Source organism: Magnolia sinica, chromosome 2 (assembly GCF_029962835.1).
Source record: "Magnolia sinica isolate HGM2019 chromosome 2, MsV1, whole genome shotgun sequence".
NCBI classification, from domain to species: Eukaryota; Viridiplantae; Streptophyta; class Magnoliopsida; order Magnoliales; family Magnoliaceae; genus Magnolia; species Magnolia sinica.
In genome coordinates this window covers 127,042,101-127,063,710 of record NC_080574.1, presented here as the reverse complement: position 1 = coordinate 127,063,710, position 21,610 = coordinate 127,042,101, and the positions used below count along the sequence as shown (strand labels likewise).

The 21,610-nt window shown below is 39.1% G+C and overlaps 1 non-coding gene across 1 annotated transcript; it reads left to right on the top strand.

The window, feature by feature from the left end:
* Positions 1-12,518: 12,518 nt before the first annotated feature.
* LOC131238070 (small nucleolar RNA R71) lies at positions 12,519-12,625 on the top strand. The gene has a single exon (XR_009167489.1). It is a non-coding gene; the product is annotated as a small nucleolar RNA R71 (small nucleolar RNA).
* The last annotated feature ends 8,985 nt before the right edge of the window (positions 12,626-21,610 follow it).

Sequence of the window (21,610 nt, the reverse complement as noted above, 5' to 3'; positions counted from 1 at the left end):
TAGGGTTGCACTTTTATCGTGATCTTTGCGTTTTAATCCATTTACAATAGGCCCCACTAATTGGGACCGTTTGGATTTGGGCAACCCAACACGTGTATGGTAGGGAAGGCGCCAGTGCAACATTGTTGTTGTACCATGTACATCACCCTATCATTCCTCTGATAAATGCTCAGCACTGTACTTTTTGAACATCATTAATGGAAATGACCCACTTGTTTGATTGCCAGCGATTTTTCTCTGCCCAACTGCATAGATCTGTTGTGGTTGATAGCTCTCTGCATTCAAGCACCAGCGTGTATTCTGTGTGGACAATCTGTCCATTGGCCAGGGCTGGGCCCATTCCCCCAAAAATCAGAAATTTAAATAGATTGGGCCCACAGGCAGGCCGGGCCCATCAATAGCGTTACAGTAGAATTCAGAACCTATTTCTCACATAGCAACCTTGACATGGGGTGCATGAACTGCTGTTGGCTGAAAATTTTTGGGTGTAAAAATAATATCATCCTGCGTCGATTCTAAAAAAATTAAATGACGATTACATCCTGTTCGTTCATTTCAATGGGCCAGGCTCCAATTTGGGATTCTTTCAAGTTGGACCCAAAAGGGATGTAACTACAATTTGAGGGCTATTTGGGCTCTTTGATTACTGAAATGCATGTACTTTGTTCTTTTGGTCTTAATTGAAGGCCTGAAATATTTCATTCTGGGAATTTCATTTTGAATCTTCAACCATTTTGTAGTTTAAGATTGTCTACCTTAGACCCTCTGCAGCAGGCTCTTGCATTTTAAAGATGGAGTGAATCTATAAACATTTCAAATATTGAATTTTCAAATGTGCCCATTGACACTTGACCCTTGAAAGATGGTTGGATCGAATTCCCACCCTTGATTTTCACTGGGGCCCACTTGAGTTGTAAAACAATATGATTTTTTGCCAAACCCTTCATTTAGGCTAGATGAAGAGCCGGTGTGGTAATATGAAAGGAGTTCTCAAAAGGATTCTCATGAGAACCTATATCTCTCTGTTTCTCTCTAAATAAGGCTTCCTAATCTACATGCATATAAGAAAGCCTGTTTATACCTCATATACGTGCTGAAGTGGTGCATGTGGGGGAATAAAATCCATCCATCCATTGTGTGGGCCCAACCATGTTAATGCTTTTATTTGTCCTGGACCCAACTCAATATCTAGATCCAAATACCCGAAACCGATAGGATCCAGTTCTGGGTCTTTGAGAGCTAGACCCGAACCTTGTTACCCCCATAGGATCCTACCTGAGCCCAACCCATTGACTGCGCTGCTCAATTGAATATTGACTTATTTGAGTATTTAATAACGAATAAAAATATTAGTAATAAATGCTTAAATAGTTATATTGCTGATTGCGTACTGACAACGCCAGTAGCGAGGTGGCTACTGGCAGTGTATGTAGGCCCCAACATGATGTGTGTGTCCTATCCACGCCATCCATCCATTCTTTCAGATTATTTTAATGTTATGAGCCCAAAAATGAAGCAGATCTAAATCTCATATGGACCACAGGAAAGGGTGGTGATTGAACACTCGCCATTGAAAAATTTCCCAGGGCCACAAAAGTTTTGGATTAAGCTGATATTTGTGTTTTCTCTTCATCCAGTTGTCTCTGACCTAATCAACGGGCGGATGAAAAATAACATTACACAAAGCCCTATTTTTTTTTATTTTAATGATGGGCATTCAATCTCCACCGTTTTCTTGTGGTGTGATCCACTCGAGATTTGGATCTCCCTCATTTTTAGGCTCATGCTCTATAATGGTCTGGAAGGATAGATAGACGGCTTGGATAAAATACATATATCATGAGGGGCCCACAGGGTATTGTCCAGTAGCCACCTTACTACTGACTTTGTCAGTATGCAATGACCATCTAGTAATATTTACGTACAAACTATGAAATAGCTTGATAAATGCCTGACCAATAATCGGTCAGCCCTGTCCGCCGTGTACACAAGAGTCAGGTCATCAATTAGTCACCATTGTCAGCATGGCAGACAAGTAAAAAATATCCCAGCCATCCATCACCATTGTCTAGATGCCCTGTCCCAGGAGTCAGGTCATCAATTAGTCAGGTGGGCCACAATGAATTGAACACATGCATGGCTAACCATATATAGTTTAAAAACCCAAAAACTCGATATGATTTGATGTCCTGTCGGGTCAGGTTGATTTGAAGATTACCAACTATACTTATATTGATTTGATTTAATAAATAACTAAACTGAGTTAATATATGGATTAGCTATGGTTTGTATAAGCATATTATGGTGAGGCTGTGAGAAGATGGCATTTCTCATCAGGAGACGCTCTCCATCTACGTTGTTTGCTCTCTCTACCTTGTGCATGTCCATATACCTATATAGTGTTAGAAATCTAATACACAATCGAGGATAGAAGAAAACGATCAAATCTATCAGGTTCAAGGCTTGACTTGAATAGTCGATTTCTCAAGACAGATTTGTTGCCATTTTTTTGAAAATTCCAGCAAGTGCAAGCGAAGGAAATCTGCAAATTGTCTTCAGGATACAATGAACTCTCAATTCAATTTTCAACACGAAATTTTACACATTTAAGTGTTGAACAGATCTCTAGTTTTGATACCGATATGCCTTAAGACGTTTAGAAAAAACTCAGTACGAGATTAGATCGAGAGTAATTGCACAGAAGATGATATAATGTTAAGAATTAATTGAATCTTCTTCTGGATTATAGTATCCAGGATTTATATCAATTGAAGGGTTATGAATTTCTTCCTGAAGAGGTGCTAAAGAGCCTCTTCAAGAAATTCATACCCATTCACAGCAAATAATTGCCTTTTCATGAAAGGACATGACTCTATGTCATATGGCAGTTATTTTTGTACCCATTCAGACATGAGCAGTTATCCAACAGGAAAAACTGAATCTACATAAGCGACACATGATATAGGTGCCACATATACAATCATGTCACAATTACTCTTAATCAACAAAGGTCATAAAATCATCAGGATAAACCCTCGTTCAATTCCAGTTGTACCATGGCTAAAAAAGTTTGAATCATGTGCCAAAAAGACTATCTTTTTGCTCCTTGCGAAGTGCTAAGTGCGCCTAATAAAGCGCCCAAGCAGCCCTACAGCTCACGCCACGTGCGCGCCCACCGTCCTCGAGGAGATTTGAACCCTGGTTGTATAAGCGAAAACCCCTTCTCTTACCGACGGCTATACACACTATTTATGAAAAGTTTAAATAATTAATATATTTATTTACTTTCTAAAAATAACTTTTATTTTTGAAATTTATTTTTATTCTAAAAAACACAACACTCCTCCACAATCTTAAAAATAAAATCAGATACTAGAACAAATGGCCTATCAATATAAATAGGTGCATAAGTAAAGGTACCTTTTAGATTTGAACATTTACTTTAGTGTATATGTATCAAAGTTATGTTAGGTACTTAGTAACCCATTAGGCTTGAACTAAGGACCTTATATGTCTCACCGGACACATAACACACATCTATTCATATTTAACTAGAGATCCAAAAGTTCGCACATTTTTGGCTTTGTGCGTATCCATATTTCATGAGTATTCTAGAGACGATCCCAATATCTTTAAAAGCGGCTTCACTTCCCTACTCATATAGGTAGATCTATGAAAGAAGATTCTGCTTCATCTTAGTAAAGTCTGCTCATAGATATATTAAGAGTTAGTACTCAGCCTCTTATGAAATGTAGAAACCAAAAACTAGACTTTTTAAGAATGAGATTCAAATTTTCTTGTTCTAGTGTATATTTCAGTCACATACTTGACTTGTTTGTCTCTTTGAACCTAGCCTATATTTCAAAACATAGGTAGGGTTGCCATCAAGAGTAAAAGTTACTTCTTTATGAATCTTGGTCCTATTCCTTTAGTGGTTCTTGGCACAAAATTTCCCAGGTCATTACAGATCTGCTAAGTTCAGGATGAATTTAACATATTCCACTGTGATTACTCCATCTCTGAGCAATCTTTTAACAAAGTTATGCCTTAGACTTACATTTATAGACTTACCATTATAAGTCTTACTCATAGCACGGCAAAGAGAAATCTGATTATCACAAAAGATAGATATGACAGGAGTAGATTTTGGCTAATACGGGATTTCTAGCAGTAAGTATCTTAGCCATTCACCTTCTTTACAAGCAGCACCAAGTGTAATAAACTCACTTTCCATGGACAGAGTGTGTTCACTCCCCAAGTGTAGGGTTGTGATGTAGTAATAAACTCGGTAAGACCGAGGTCGAATCCACAGGGACTGATACCTGTACGTTATCTGAAACCAAGTAGAACTAGAACTAGACTAAGATGCGATCTAAACAAAATAGAATTTAAGAAATAATTGTGGAATAATTATCTAAAACTTTAAGGAATTCGGAGGAAAGAAACTAGGGATTCAGAGGATCCACTTGTAGAGATCAGGGAGATCTTATGCCTGCATCAAGGATTCAAACTGAACTTACTTGATCTGGTTTTCAAGAGATGAAAGGTATATGAATTAGAATGGATTCCATCATCCTACCATGCCCAGGAGACAAAGTAAATAACGAGATTAAACTAATTGCCAACCAATCGAAAGTACATGAAAGTTAGGAAGAGTACTATCATCCAACCATGCCCAGGAGACGATGGTGAACAACAGGGCCTCTGACATCATAAACATCAAAAGAGAAAAAGAGATATTCAAAGCCATTGTAAACCCATTGTAATTTCAGTCACAACAGACCATTAAAGTCTGAGATAATATTCTTTTAATCTTCAACTCAAAACCAATTTCAGTTCATAAATTTAAATGAAAAGCAGGAAATAGTGTCTCCCATCTCGCTACAGGCTTCACCTCTTAGCCCTAGCTAAAAGGATTAGCCACACATGGATGGGCTGATTAAACAACAAAATAAAAATAAAAAGGAAAAGAAAAGAACAAGAAGGAGAGAGAAAAAACCCAGTAAAACCGGCCTCTGCTCCAGCGCTCCCTCTTCCTTTCTTCTTTTATTTTTTTTCTTCCTTTCCTCCTCACGCTTCCCACGTTCCCAACAGCAGCCCCAACTCCCTGTTTTCTTTTTTTTTCTTTTATCCTCAGCCGTGCACAGCAGCAGCAGCCCCCCAACTGCACTCTCTTCTTCACGTCCTCCTTTCTTCCAACCAAAGATGATCCTATTGCCGTCCTCCCTTCTCTCCTTTTATCCTTTTTAAAGATGGAAAAGCCCCCCTGGTGCTGTGGAGTCCTGAAGGGATTAGGCTGCGGAAAGCTTCGCAGCCAGCCTGCGTAAGAACGCAAAACAGTTTGCATTTGAATGAAGTTTGAGATGGATGAACGTCCTAAGCTCCGATTTTTGCTTCTTGGTTGGGGTAAAGACCCACTTATAAGGATTTTGGACGGTTTGGATCGGCAATCCGGCAGTGATAGAGATCACGGGATGCCCCACAAGCTCCAGTTTTCACGGTCGCGCGCGGGCTGCATAAACAGAGCCTGAATTATTGCCACTGGACTCTTGGTGGGGCCCATTTTTGACGTCTACGGAAAAATCCATGCCGTCCATTAGATGCGTGACGAAATTCCAGTCAGGAAGGACTGGTTTTTGTCGAGTGTTGGTGTGGTCCACCGATGTTTCTCTTCCACTGTCTATCATCCGTTTTAACGCTTGAAAATTGATTTCCGATGTATCTCGAATCTTTTTCACCTAGGCCATGGTAACATGGACCCTGGGAATAGGATGAATAGTCCAGATTTTCCATCTAGAGAGCAAGTGGGGCCCACTGTTGAGAAACGCAATGCACGGCGTAAAACGCTGTGCGTTTTGTTGAAATTGGAAGAAGCAGACGGTCAGAAGTCGGTTTGACCGACTTCTCGTTCCTGTGCACGGCCAGTGCACTTATGCACTATGCACACACACACCCCAATGGGGTCCATTATGATGTTTTTGAGAGATCCGCTCTGTCTATCCGTTTTGTCAGCTCATTTAAACAGTTGAGCCCAAGATTGAAGCACATCCAGATCTCAGGTGGGCCCAAAATCAATGGTTTATGGGCTGATCTAAGCGTTGGGCCACTTCCAGAGGGATCCAATGGTTGAAATTTGACGTGTACGATTACTTTATGGTCCTTAGGCCATATAAAGTTTGGAGCCGATCGGATGGTGGGAACCCTATGATCTTGCATTCGGGACACTTTTCAGGCCACTTGAGCTTCGATTCCTCGATTTTCACGGACCCCTGGTGTATAATTCCGTCGCTCTTCGTCTCCTAGAGTCCGTTCCTTGCCTTGGTGCTTCTGGAGCGTCAAATCCATGCATTTACCACCCTTTTTCAGTCCAGGCTCTTAAACACACCCTGCATTACAAACACGATTAAATCAGGTCTTTAAACAATACTATGTTTGTAAATCCAGGTAACAACTGGGTCTGATATGCAATATTCGACCCTCAACACAACCCCCAACCAGCATTTTGCTAGTCCCGAGCAAAGTATGCGAAAAATAAGTTGAGAAATACAGGACAATTTTTATGAACTCAAATGATTTTTTTATTTTTTTTAAAAGCAATCTAGATTCGATAATTCTAAGATGCATGAATGTTGGATATTACTTCCTCCCGGAATCAAGTGCACAATAAATTTCATAATCAACTTTAAAGTATTTATGCATTAATTAGAACAATTCTAAACAATGAGTATCATGAGTGTATAATAAAATCTCGGCTTATCATCATTAAGAAATCCAATGGATAATTTTTATGATAACATTGATAATCAAAACAGTATTTAGGACACTCAAAACTTAAACCAGAATTTGCCTTTCAGTTCTTTTTTAAAAAAAAATAATAATTTATCAAGGGAGAGGAGAATTAAATCCACACCTATAGGAGCAAACCTATGGTGAAAATTATTCGCCTAACCTTTTCCGAAGGTATCTCTCTCTCCCTTTTTTTTTTTCATGACGGGCAAAATTTCCAAGCCGGTTCCTTACATGCTTAGTGATTACCAAGTTAACCCTTTAATATCAAACTGAAATCTTAATGTGAAAGCGAGATGTGACACGTGAACTCATAACTCAATCAATGTTTAAAACTTCCAATTATAGATTAATACTTCAAACTTAAGTGTGAAATCTAATATAATAGATAACTGAATCTAAGAGTCATAAATTACCAACTTCACTTATCTTGTAATTTTAAATCCAAGATAGTTATCAAAATCACTTCAAATTCAACAAAATGTCAGAAAATTTTTAAAATTTTCACAACTTTTGTACAAGACCAAGAAAATGTTGATTAGGTGACCTAATCTCTCACCCCCAACCTAAAATCTACATTGTCCTCAATGTAAAAGAAATAAGCATGCGATGCACATGGGACAAAAAGTAAATGAGAAGTGATGGAAAGATAATACCTGGATGAAAGAATCAAGAGGCTTTTCAAAGATTTCTACGTAAGAGCCGGTCAGCACGAGAGAGAAGGCAACACAAAAATAACAAAAATAAAATCCTACCTATACCACTTTCGTAAGTGCTCTCGATTGCATTTAGCGTATGCAACAAGCCTTTAAACTCCTAGGTTACCCCTAGTGGACGAGTTGTAGTCTCGTGAGGGTTTGTAGCAATGTTGCCCACAAACATTGATCTAACTAATGATAAAAATGAAATGAAATGAAGAGCTGGGTTGCCTCCCAGGGAGCGCTAAGTTTACCGTCTTGACCCAGACAAATAAAGCAACTACCCTAGTCCTAAGAAAACAGAAACCTACCTATACCTCCATCGGACTAGGAGATCAATCCTGGTAAACAGGATCGAGGCATGGACATGTCCTCGAATCAAATTTCTCGACAAATGGTTTTAATCGATGGCCATTGACTTTAAACTCCTTGCCATTGTCGGGATCTCTTATCTCAACGGCCCCATGAGGAAAAGCAGTAACAACAATGTAAGGGCCGGTCCAACGAGATCGAAGCTTACGGAAAGAGATGTAATCGAGAATTGTACAAAAGGACCTTCTGACCAGGCGTGAATGATTTTCGCAAAATGTGTTGGTCATGAAATGCTTTCATCTTGTCCTTGTAAATTCTCGAATTATCGTACGCATCATTCCGGATTTCCTCCAATTCATTCAATTGAAGTTTGCGTAGCGAGCCAGCGTTGTCCAGATTGAAATTAAGATTTTTGATCGCCCAGTACGCTTTATGTTCCAGCTCCACAGGCAAGTGACAAGCCTTCCCATAGACAAGTCTAAAGGGAGACATTCCAATAGGAGTTTTAATGCAAGTACGGTATGCCCATAAGGCATCGGTCAATCGGATTGACCAATCCTTACGATCTGGGTTAACCGTTTTCTCCAAAATGTGTTTGATCTCCCTATTGGAAATCTCAGCTTGTCCACTTGTCTGAGGATGGTATGGGGTGCTCACCTTATGAGAGATACCGTATTTCTTCATTAAACTCTCAAATGGTTTATTACAGAAGTGTGAGCCCCCATCACTAATGATGGCTCGAGGTGTTCCGAATCGAGAAAGGATGTTTTCTTTTAGGAATTTAATGACCGTGCGATGGTCATTAGTTCGACATGGAATCGCTTCGACCCATTTAGTGACATAATCCACGGCGAGCAAAATGTACAGATTTCCAAACGATTGGGGGAATGGTCCCATGAAATCGATGCCCCAGCAATCAAATGCTTCAATGATAAGGACGGGATTCAAAGGCATCATATTTCGTCGGGACAATGCTCCCAATTTCTGACAACGCTCACAAGCTTTGCAAAACTCATGAGTGTCCCTAAACATAGTGGGCTAGTAAAAGCCACACTGCAGAATCTTGGCCGTGGTCTTTTTAGCAGAAAAGTGACCTCCACAGGCCTTTGAGTGACAGAAGGAGATGACACTCGATGCTCATCGTTTGGTACACATCTCCTTAGGATTTGGTCCGGCAATATTTAAATAAATAAGGATCATCCTCAGAAAAAATTGCGCACCTCGGTGAAAAATTTCTTCTTATCTTGCGAGTCCACTGTGTTGGTATGACACTGTAGCAAGATAATTAGTAATATCGAACCAAGGTGAATGAGAAACTCGGAACACTTGTTCATCGGGGAACATGTCGTTGATATGAGTCACCTCAAGGGAATCGAGGTATTAAGGTGAGAAAAGTGATCGGCCACTACGTTCTCTACTCCCTTTTTATCTTTAATTTCCAAATCAAATTCTTGGAGTAGAAGGATCCATCGTATCAAACGGGGCTTAGAATCATTCTTAGAAAGAAGATACTTAAGTGCCGCATGATCTGTGTAGATAATGATCTTGGATCCGATCAAGTAGGACCTAAATTTGTCCAAGGCGAACACTACGGCTAAGAGTTCCTTTTCCGTAGTCGAGTAGTTTACATGGGCAGGATTTAAAGTCCTACTCGCGTAATGAATGATGTAGGGCCTCTTATCTTTTCTCTGACCTAGAACCGCTCCAAGAGCATAATCAGAAGCATCGCACATAAGTTCAAAAGAAATGCTCCAGTCGGGTGGCTGCATGATAGGTGCAGTGGTTAACGTGCCCTTAAGCTTGGTGAAAGCTTCCTGGCATTGCTCAGTCCACTCGTACGGAGCATCCTTTTGAAGAAGAGTACATAAAGGACGAGAGAGGAGACTAAAGTCCTTTATGAATCGCCTGTAAAATCCTGCGTGTCCTAAGAAGGATCGCACGTCTCTGATGTTCTTGGGTGGAGGTAGGTTAGAGATAAGATCGATTTTTGCCTTATCTACCTCGATTCCTTTGGACGAGATGATATGCCCAAGGACAATTCCCTTCTGAACCATGAAATGACACTTCTCCCAATTAAGTACCAAGTTCTTTTCTTCACATCTTTTCAACACACATTTAAGACTTTCCAAGCACTTGCTGAAAGTTGGACCATAAACAGAGAAATCGTCCATGAAGACCTCTAGATATTGCCCTACCATATCAGAAAAGATACTAAGCATACATCGCTGAAAGGTGGCAGGGGCATTACATAGTCCGAATGGCATCCTTCGATAAGCAAAGGTGCCGTAGGGACATGTAAATGTGGTCTTTTCCTGGTCTTCAGGGGCTATCTCTATCTGGTTGTAGCCCGAATACCCGTCAAGGAAACTGTAATAGGAATGACCAGCTAACCTTTCCAGGATCTGATCAATGAATGGTAAAGGAAAGTGGTCTTTCCTCGTAACGGTATTCAACTTCCTGTAGTCAATGCACATTCTCTAACCAGTAATGACTCTAGTTGGCACGAGTTCATTATTAGCATTGGCTACGATGGTGATTCCGGACTTCTTAGGGATCACTTGAGTTGGACTCACCCATTGACTATTAGATATATGGTATATGATACCCACATCTAATAGTTTAAGAACCTCGGCCTTAACCACTTCCTTCATGTTTGGATTTAGTCTACGTTGTGGTTGCCGAGCGGTTTTTGCATTATCCTCAAGATATATGTGGTGAGTACAAATCGAGGGATCGATTCCCTTGAGGTCCGCTATCGTCCATCCCAGGGCTCCTTTATGCTCAATGAGAGTAGATATAAGCATACTCTCCTGTTCTTTCTCCAGGTGGGCAGAGATCACCACCGGGTATGTCTCATCTTGACCTAAATAGGCATATTTCAAATCAGAGGGCAAAGGTTTTAGGTCAAGCTTCGGCGGCTTGAGGTTAGACGGTAGAGGCACTACATCGGTTTGTGGTAATTCTTCAAATTGTGGCCTCCACCGGTTAACTTCAAGTACCGGTGCAGTATCAAGCAAGGCGCACGTCTCCCTAATCATGTCATCATCAAAATCATGGGAGTGGGCCAGGCATGTCTCTAGATAGTCGGAGGATAAGGTTAGAGGTGTCGTATCTTCCACGAAAGAGTCAATCATGTTAATGTCGTGGAAATCGTCATCATCCTCTGCATTGCTGCTGTTATTGAAAAAAATGTTTGACTCCAATGTCAAATTTCCAAAAGACATAGTCATGATACCATTCCTGCAATTGATAATTGCATTTGACGTGGCAAGGAATGGGCGACCAAGAATGACGGGAATCTGAGTGCTCATGTTATTGATGGGTTCGGTGTCCAGGATGATAAAATCTATAGGGTAGTAAAATCTATCGACCTGGACTAACACATCCTCGATTATCCCTCTTGGTACACAAATAGAGCGATCAGCAAGTTGTAGTGTGGTTAGGGTGAGTTTTAATTCACCCAAACCTAACTGTTTGTATACTGAGTAGGGAATCAGATTGACGCTCACTCTTAAGTCAAGAAGTGCGTGATCAATTCGATGGTTCCCGATTACACATGATATGGTTGGGCTACCGGGATCCTTGAATTTCTGTGGCACGTCTTGCTTCAGGATGGCACTCACTTTCTCAGTCAAGAAGATTTTCTTTTGAATAATTTTTCGTCTTTTGGTCGTGCATAAGTCTTTCAGGAATTTGGCATATGAAGGTATCTGTTTAACGACATCAAGTAGAGGAATGTTGACTTTCACTTGTTTCAACACCTCTAGGATATCCTGAGAGTTAGAGAGAGGTTTTGGTGAGACCAACTGTTGGGGGAATGGAGCAACTGGCTTCTCTAGAAGTTCTGGTTCTACTTTTTGTGGGGCATCACTGGATCCATCATTGTTGTCCTCTTTTGGTTCTTGAGGCTTTTCGGGCCTAACCGGAAGAGTTTTATCAATGATCTTCCCACTCCTAAGAGTGGTGATGGATTTAGCATGCCCCATTTGATTTGAAGAGTTGGGATCACTTGTCTCGTAATGCGGTTTAGGATTGGGGAGAGGTTGTGCAGGAAGCATCCCCTTTTCTATAACCGTCATACGAGAGTCTATCTTTTGCATAAAATCTGTAATTCCCCGCATTGCCTGAGCCAGCTCTTGTATGGGATTTTGAACCGGTTCCTCTTGAGGTTTCACTTGATTTGGATTTTGATTGAAGAAACCTGGAGGAGTCGCCGTTTGTCCATTCCTCCAACGAAAGTTTGGATGATTTTTCCAGCCAGGATTGTATGTGTTGGAGTTAGGTCCAGTAAAAGGTCTTTGATAATTATTTACGGCATTGGCTTGTTCATTCAACACTCCTCGAAAGGCGGGTATTGTAGGACAGTTTTCAGTTGTGTGAATGTTGCAATCACAGATGCCGCAAACAATTTCATTGACCTTATCCTTCTTTCCTTCCATGGCCTCAACTTTCCTTATGAGCGTAGTCACTTTACACTTGAGATCATCCTCTTCTTTCAAGAGATATAATCCACCTTTTTCCTTTAATTGAGTTGGCCTAGATGTGGTGTTCGCCATTGGGTAATAGTCCCATGATTGTGTTTTTTCAGCGAGACTATCGAGGTAATCCCATACCTCGTCAACATCTTTGTTGATGAACTCTCCATTACACATTGTCTCGACCATTTGGCGCATGGAAGATGTCAGTCCATCGTAGAAAAAATTTGTAATGCGCCACGTTTCAAATCCGTGTTGTGGGCATGAACTGACCAAATCTTTGAACCTTTCCCAACATTGGAAGAATGTTTCATCTTCCTTTTGGGCAAAGTTCATGATCGCTTTTCTGAGGGTAATTGTTTTATGATGTGGGAAGAATTTTTTTATGAATTCCCTCTGCATATCGTTCCATGTGCCAATGGATCTAGGACGCAGTGAATGTAACCACGTCTTAGCTTTCTCTTTTAAGGAAAAAGGAAAGAGTTTCAGCCTAATTGTATCCTCAGATACATTAGGAAAACATAATGTAGCTATAATCTCATCGAACTCTTTCAAATGTAAATATGGACTTTCTGATTCAAGTCCATGGAATTTGGGAAGGAGTTGGATAACTCCTGGCTTGATGTCCATTTGTCCCGTGTTTTCAGGAAAAATCATGCATGAGGGCGTACTCACTCCCGCCGGTTGTAGAAAATCTCGTAAAGTACGAGGCGGGGGTGCCTGTTGCACCTCATTCTCATCTTGGGTATCCTCCACCCTGGGTGGAAGTAGAGGAGGTTGGTCTTCAGCCATAACTTCACTTAACTCAGGGGATTTCGAGTGGTGTCTAGTCCTGCGATGGATAGTCAACCCCTCAACCAATCCTCCTTCAGTTAAGAGACGTCGAGTGTTGTCACGGGCCCACTTGGGCATGAAACACTCACAGCCCTTAACTAAATTCAAAGCCTAATCCTAAGAAAGGAAAAGAAAGTCTAAAAAGAAAGAGAGGGAGAGTTGGAAAGGAATTACCAAATTGAAGCCCCTAAGTTAAGGACCTGCAAGATAAAACAAAATAAGTTAGATTCTAAAAGAAGAGGAACAATCCTTTAAAATAAAGGTAGTAGTAAACTAATTTGTAAAAGAAAGTGGAAACTTCTAAAATAAACTAGGAAAGTCCTATACTAGAAAGTAAATTACTAAAAGAGAACTAAAAAATAGAAAGTAGAGAAGGAGTGTACCAAAATAGAGATTTCTATCTTAAAGGCCTACAAAATAAGAAGGTTAGTTCCTAAACAAATATTCTAAAAATAAATTAGGAAACAAAATTAGATTCTAAAAGTGTTAGAATTAGAAAGTTACTAAAATAAAACAAAAATAGAAAGTTAATTTCTAAGAAGGGAAAGAAATAACCTAAATTCTAAAAATAAACTATTTCTACAGAAGGGAGGATACTAGAATTAGAAAATTTCTAAAATTTAAACCCTAATTCTAAAAATATGAAAAAGTAGAGAGATTAGGAAGGAATTACCAATTGAGAAACTTATGTCCAGATCCTATAAAACAGGAAACAAGTTAGTTTTGAACTCAAATAAAAATAAATAAATAAATAAATACTAAGGTTAGTAAAATCCTAATCTTAAACTAATCCTAAAACCAATTAATTTCAGAAAATCGTGGGCGACAGTAGTTAGACCACATGGGTTGTTCACTCCCCAAGTGTAGGGTTGTGATGTAGTAATAAACTCGGTAAGACCGAGGTCGAATCCACAGGGACTGATACCTGTACGTTATCTGAAACCAAGTAGAACTAGAACTAGACTAAGATGCGATCTAAACAAAATAGAATTTAAGAAATAATTGTGGAATAATTATCTAAAACTTTAAGGAATTCAGAGGAAGGAAACTAGGGATTCAGAGGATCCACTTGTAGAGATCAGGGAGATCTTATGCCTGCATCAAGGATTCAAACTGAACTTACTTGATCTGGTTTTCAAGAGATGAAAGGTATATGAATTAGAATGGATTCCATCATCCTACCATGCCCAGGAGACAAAGTAAATAACGAGATTAAACTAATTGCCAACCAATCGAAAGTACATGAAAGTTAGGAAGAGTACTATCATCCAACCATGCCCAGGAGACGATGGTGAACAACAGGGCCTCCTGACGTCATAAACATCAAAAGAGAAAAAAGAGATATTCAAAGCCATTGTAAACCCATTGTAATTTCAGTCACAACAGACCATTAAAGACTGAGAAAATATTCTTTTAATAATCAACTCAAAACCAATTTCAGTTCATAAATTTAAATGAAAAGCAGGAAATAGTGTCTCCCATCTCGCTACAGGCTTCACCTCTTAACCCTAGCTAAAAGGATTAGCCACACATGGATGGGCTGATTAAACAACAAAATAAAAATAAAAAGGAAAAGAAAAGAACAAGAAGGAGAGAGAGAAAAAACCCAGTAAAACCGGCCTCTGCTCCAGCGCTCCCTCTTCCTTTCTTCTTTTATTTTTTTTCTTCCTTTCCTCCTCACGCTTCCCACGTTCCCAACAGCAGCCCCAACTCCCTGTTTTCTTTTTTTTTCTTTTATCCTCAGCCGTGCACAGCAGCAGCAGCCCCCCGACTGCACTCTCTTCTTCACGTCCTCCTTTCTTCCAACCAAAGATGATCCTATGGCCGTCCTCCCTTCTCTCCTTTTATCCTTTTTAAAGATGGAAAAGCCCCCCTGGTGCTGTGGAGTCTTGAAGGGATTAGGCTGCGGAAAGCTTCGCAGCCAGCCTGCGTAAGAACGCAAAACAGTTTGCATTTGAATGAAGTTTGAGATGGATGAACGTCCTAAGCTCCGATTTTTGCTTCTTGGTTGGGGTAAAGACCCACTTATAAGGATTTTGGACGGTTTGGATCGGCAATCCGGCAGTGATAGAGATCACGGGATGCCCCACAAGCTCCGGTTTTCACGGTCGCGCGCGGGCTGCGTAAACAGAGCCCGAATTGTTGCCGCTGGACTCTTGGTGGGGCCCATTTTTGACGTCTACATAAAAATCCATGCCGTCCATTAGATGCGTGACGAAATTCCAGTCAGGAAGGACTGGTTTTTGTCGAGTGTTGGTGTGGTCCACCGATGTTTCTCTTCCACCGTCTATCGTCCGTTTTAACGCTCGAAAATTGATTTCCGATGTATCTCGAATCTTTTCCACCTAGGCCATGGTAACATGGACCCTGGGAATAGGATGAATGGTCCAGATTTTTCATCTGGAGAGCGAGTGGGGCCCACTGTTGAGAAACGCAATGCACGGCGTAAAACGCTGTGCGTTTTGTTGAAATTGGAAGAAGAAGACGGTCAGAAGTCGGTTTGACCGACTTCTCGTTCCTGTGCACGGCCAGTGCACTTATGCACTATGCACACACACACCCCAATGGGGTCCATTATGATGTTTTTGAGAGATCCGCTCCGTCTATCCGTTTTGTCAGCTCATTTAAACAGTTGAGCCCAAGATTGAAGCACATCCAGATCTCAGGTGGGTCCAAAATCAATGGTTTATGGGCTGATCTAAGCGTTGGGCCACTTCCAGAGGGATCCAATGGTTGAAATTTGACGTGTACGGTTACTTTATGGTCCTCAGGCCACATATGAAGTCTTGAACTGATCAGATGGTGGGAACCCTATGATCTTGCATTCTGGACACTTTTAGGCCACTTGAGCTTAATTTCTCGATTTTCACGGACCTGGTATATAATTCCGTCGCTTTTGGTCTCCTAGAGTCCGTTCCTTGCCTTGGTGCTTCAAGGGCGTCAAATCCATGCATTTACCACCCTTTTTCAGTCCAGGCTCTTAAACACACCTGCATTACAAACACAATTAAATCAGTCTTTAAACAATACTATGTTTGTAAATCCAGGTAACAAACTGGGTCCGATATGCAATATTCGACCCTCAAGAGTGAGATATGCACATTTGTTTCTTAGATGCCCATGATATTGTTCCTCCTCCAAGAGTGAATATCTAGCCACTTATAGATTTAGATTCTATGCTATCTGCATTCCAGATTGCATTATTGTACCCTTCAAGTATAGCGGGATATGATTTATAATGCAGTCCATAGTCTATGGTTCCTCTTAGATACTTTAAAACTCTCGAAATCGCATTCCAGTGTACTTGTCCTGGATTACTGGTATACCTGCTTAGCATTCCTACTGTGAATGTTATATCGGGTCTAGTGCAATTCATTGCATACATTAAACTCCCAATAATACTTGCATATTCTTGTTGTGCTTTACATCTACCAGTATTTTTAACCAATTTAATACTTAGATCAAATGGGGTTGAAACCGGTTTACCATCATAATGATTAAACTTCTTTAACACTTTCTCTAGGTAATGAGATTGTGTTAAGGCTATTCCATCATTAAGATTATAAATCTTAATACCTAATATTACATCGGCTTTGCCCATATCCTTCATGTCGAAGTTGGTACTTAGAAACTTTTTAGTTTCTTTCACACAGTCCTCATTTGGTCCAAATATTAGCATATCATCTACGTATAGGCAGATAATGATTTGACCTTTAATATATATGCACTTATCTGCTTGGTTTACTCTAAAACCATTAGATTGTACTACTTGATCAAACTTCTCATGCCATTGTTTAGGAGCTTGCTTGAACCCATAGAGAGATTTGACCAGTTTACACACTTTCTTCTCTTGCCCGGATTGAATAAATCCTTCAGGTTGTTCCATATAGACTTCCTCATCTAGATCACCATTTAAGAATGCCGTTTTGACATCCATTTGATGGATTACTAGGTGATGAATTGCTGAAAGAGCAACTAAAGTCCTAATGGTAGATATTCGAGCAACAAGAGCATATGTATCGAAAAAATCGATACCTTCCTTTTGTCTAAATCCTTTGACTATCAATCGAGCTTTAAACTTATTTATGGTTCCATCAGGATTGAACTTTCTTTTAAAAATCCACTTACATCCTATAGGCTTTGAACCTGGTGGAAGATCGACCAAACACCATGTGTTATTGGAGACTATGGAATCCATTTCATCATCAATGGCTTCCCTCCAAAACTGTACATCAGGAGATGAGAGAGCTTCACTAAGTGTTGATGGATCACTTTCAATACTTAGTGGTAGAGTAATCTCCTTTCTTATTTCATTTCTATCCCCTTCTATAAGGAACATATAGAAATCTGGGCCAAAAGATGTTTCTTTTCTTGTCATTTTCGATCTCCTTAGTTCATTTCCTTCTGGTTGAGTGTTAGATTTATCATGAAATTTGTTAAGCTTTTTGTTCATTGGTTCTATTATATTTTCATCAACTTGCCTTTTTGTATGATTATTTATATAATCTTTGTATACTGTATTTTCAAAAAATATAGCATCCCTAGACTCTATAATTATGTTTTTGTCAGCAAAAGAAGTTTGTTTTAGAACCAAGAATCTATATACGGGACTATGAATCCCATAACCCACAAAGACACACGATTCTTCTAGGACCTAATTTTACTCTAGTAATGAAGATTCCGACTTCTGCTATACTTCCCCACACTTTGAAGTAATGAAGATATAGTTTCTTCTTTTTCCATAATTTATATGAGGAGATTGTGAGACCCGACCCGAGTTCACTTGTGTGCATGTGGGTGTAAGTATGCATTCCATCCATCTTGATCCCGCGGTCCTACCGGTCAAATTTCGGTGACCCGTAACTCTTGGATATTGTTTGCGGTCATTAGGCCATTTTGTTGAGGTGTGTAAGGTACCGTAAATTCATGGATTATACCATTTGATTCACAGAATTCATTAAATTCATTAGAAGAGTACTCACCACCTCTATCACTTCTGAGGGCTTTAATCTTCACATTTAACTGATTTTCCACTTCGGCATTATAAAGCTTAAACTTTTTAAAGGCTTCATCTTTAGATTTTATCAAGTATACATATGAAAATCTAGTGAAGTCATCGATAAATGTGATAAAATACTTTTTTCCTCAACGAGTTAAGGTATTATTTAAATGACAAATATCGGAATGAATTAACTCCAACGGTTGTGTTTTTCTCATGCCAGTCCCAAACAGTTTTCTGGTTATTTTAGAATGGGCACACACATTACATTTCCCTTCTTGTTGTATTTCATATTTAGGTATAAGTCGCAGGATCATCATTCTTTTTATTGAATAATAATTAACATAACCTAGTCTAACATGTCATAAAGATACTGAATCTACTATATAAACGGAAACATCATTATTATTATTATTATTTAGTTTAATCATACCATTACATGAATATCCTTTGCCTACAAACTTACCATTCTTGGTGATAACCAACTTATCCGACTCAATTACTATTTTGAATCCTTTCTTATTGAGAAGATCGCCTGACACTAGATTTTTAGACATGTCAGGTACATGCAATACATTTGTTAGTGTCAGTCTTCTGCCTGATGTAAACTGAAGCTCGAATGTTCCTTTTCTAAAAACGTTCGTACGAACGTTATTACCCATCTTCACTTCTTGTCCAGTTGTAATACCTTAATAGGTCTTGAAGATGTTTTGGTCCTTCAATATGTAAATGGTTACACCAGTATCTATCCACCATCCACAATCGGATATTACTGTGTTAGCTTCAGTAACCATTGCTACAAGTTGGTCTTCTGCCATATTAGCCTGAGCTTTCAGTTACTTCTTCTTGTGTCGACATTCCTTTATGTAGTGTCTTGACTTATTGCAGAAGTGACACTTGCCCTTTTTCTTTCCCCTTTTCTTAAACTCTGTATCTTTCTTTAGGGGAATAGATTTGGAGTTCTAAAATTTTAGCTTGTCATCTTCTAAGATATTTGTTTTAGAATGATTGTTCGAAGTATTTTCTTTCTTGTCTTGGTTTCTGGACTCTTCTTCTATACGAAGATGTCGTTGAAACCCTTCAAGAGTGTACTTCCTCTCATCATGTTTCAGTTTATTTTTATAATCAAACCATGATGAGGGTAATTTTGTAATTATTACACCGACCAGGAATTCTTCAAGAAGATCTATACCCACCGATCTTCAATTCATCAACTAAGTTCTGTAGTTCGGTTCTTGGGAGAGAATTAGCTGATCATTTTTAAACTTGAAGTGGACATAATTGTCAATTAGAAATTTCTGAGTACTGATTTTATATTTTTCATCTAATTTTGTCCACAGATCTTTAGCAGAGGATATTTTACGGTATGAGTTATAGATGGAATTAGAGAGAGCATTTAAGATATGACCTTTGCATAAAAAATCGTCTTCCTTCCTTTTCTTTCGTTCTGCCTTCACTTGTTCTAAGTCATCGTCTTTAGGCTCGGTTAGAAAATGCAGATCATCATCTAGGATGTAAGATAACTTCAGAGTTATCAGAAAAAAAAGCATCTTCTGCTACCATCTTGAGAAGAATTGACCATCGAAACGATCCAGTCGTACAAAGTCTTGGTTCATAACTTGAATGGAATGAATTGCCTCCATTGTGTGAATACAAATCTATCTTGAATGTTAGAAATCCAATACACAACGGAGGATATAAGAAAATGATCAGATCTATCAGGTTCAAGGCTCGACTTGAATAGTCGATTTCTCAAGACAGTTTGCTACCCTGTTTCTGGAAATTCCAGCAAGTGCAAATGAAGGAAATTTGCAAATTGTCTTCAGGATACAATGAACTCTCAATCCAATTTTCAACACGAAAATTTGACATTTAAGTGTTGAACAGATCTTTAGTTTTGACACCGATATGCCTTAAGACGTTAAGAAAAAACTCAGTAAGAGATTAGATCGAGAGTAATTGCACAGAAGATGATATAATGTTAAGAATTAATTGTATCTTCTTCTGGATTATAGTATCCAGGATTTATATCAACTGAAGGGTTATGAATTTTTTCCTGAAGAGGTGCTAAAGAGCCTCTTCAAGAAATTCATACCCATTCACAGCAAATAATTGCCTTTTCATGAAAGGACATGACTCTGTGTCATATGACAGTTATTTTTGTACCCATTCAAACAGGAGCAGTTATCCAACAGGAAAAATTGAATCCACATAAGCGACACATGACATAGGTGCCACATGTACAATCATGTCACAATTACTCTTAATCAACAAAGGTCATAAAATCATCAGGATAAACCCCCGTTCAATTCCAGTTGTACCATGGCTAAAAAAGTTTGAACCATGTGCCAAAAAGATTATCTTTTTGCTCCTTACGACGATGCGAACGTGATAAGTGCTAAGTGCGCCTAATAAAGCGCCAAAAAGGGCCCAAGCAGCCCTACAGTCCACGCCACCTGCGCGTGCGCGGACGGTGCGGCACTGTCCTCGAGGAGATTTGAACCCTGGTTGCATAAGCAAAAACCTCTTCTCTTACCGACTGGCTATACACACTATTTATGGAAAGTTTAAATAATTAATATATTTATTTACTTTTTAAAAATAACTTTTATTTTTAAAATTTATTTTTATCTAAAAAATACAATACTTAGGGTGTAGGTGAAGCGTAGTTTTTTTTAGAGCTTTGCCACTTGCTCTTTTGCTTAGTGTGGTTTATATAAGGAGACCCATAAATAGATAGATGTACTTTATTAATTCATTTTCTAAATTATTCCATGACGTGGGATTCCTTTTAGTAACGGGTGAGAGACAGAGGAGAGTTTTATATTTTTGTTTTTCTTATTTCTAATTTTAAAAAAATAAATAAATTTGTGTTGTTATCTTATAGAGTAGATATATTGCCGAAGCATGTAAATTCTTGTATCTCTTATCTTTTAATTTTGATTTGACCAATATATTTTTTTTTCTTTTACGAGATATTAAACAACAAAAAGTAATAGAACTTAGGCATTTAGGGCTTGATTAAAAGTAGCTTCCATTCTAAACTCATTTCTAATGTGAGACTCACATAACACTTGTGTCCACCCTTACCTTTATGTGAACAATAACCAACTGACTAGGCGAGTGGCCCAATGATGATCAAATTGACAAATCAACTCGTCGAGTCTTTAAAATCCGGACCAAGTCCATCAAAGTAGCAAGTTTTCAGAAGATTCTGTCCGAAATCTTACTAAGACGAGTTAACTCAGCCAAGTTTTGAGTAAGAAAGTTTCTATTAGAACTAATTTAAATTGAATAGTTTGGACAATCATCATTGGAAATGATTGTGCATTGAAAAGAAAATAGTGGGCGATCTATGATCCATCTACAATGGGAGCCATGATTTGTACTGCCTGGATTCGCAACCATCCACTTGTGCTGTCGGCGAGTAGCCGCAGCTTATTGAATTATGACAAACATACATTCTAGCCTAACCCATGAATGAAATTTTAAGAAACTTTCAAAAT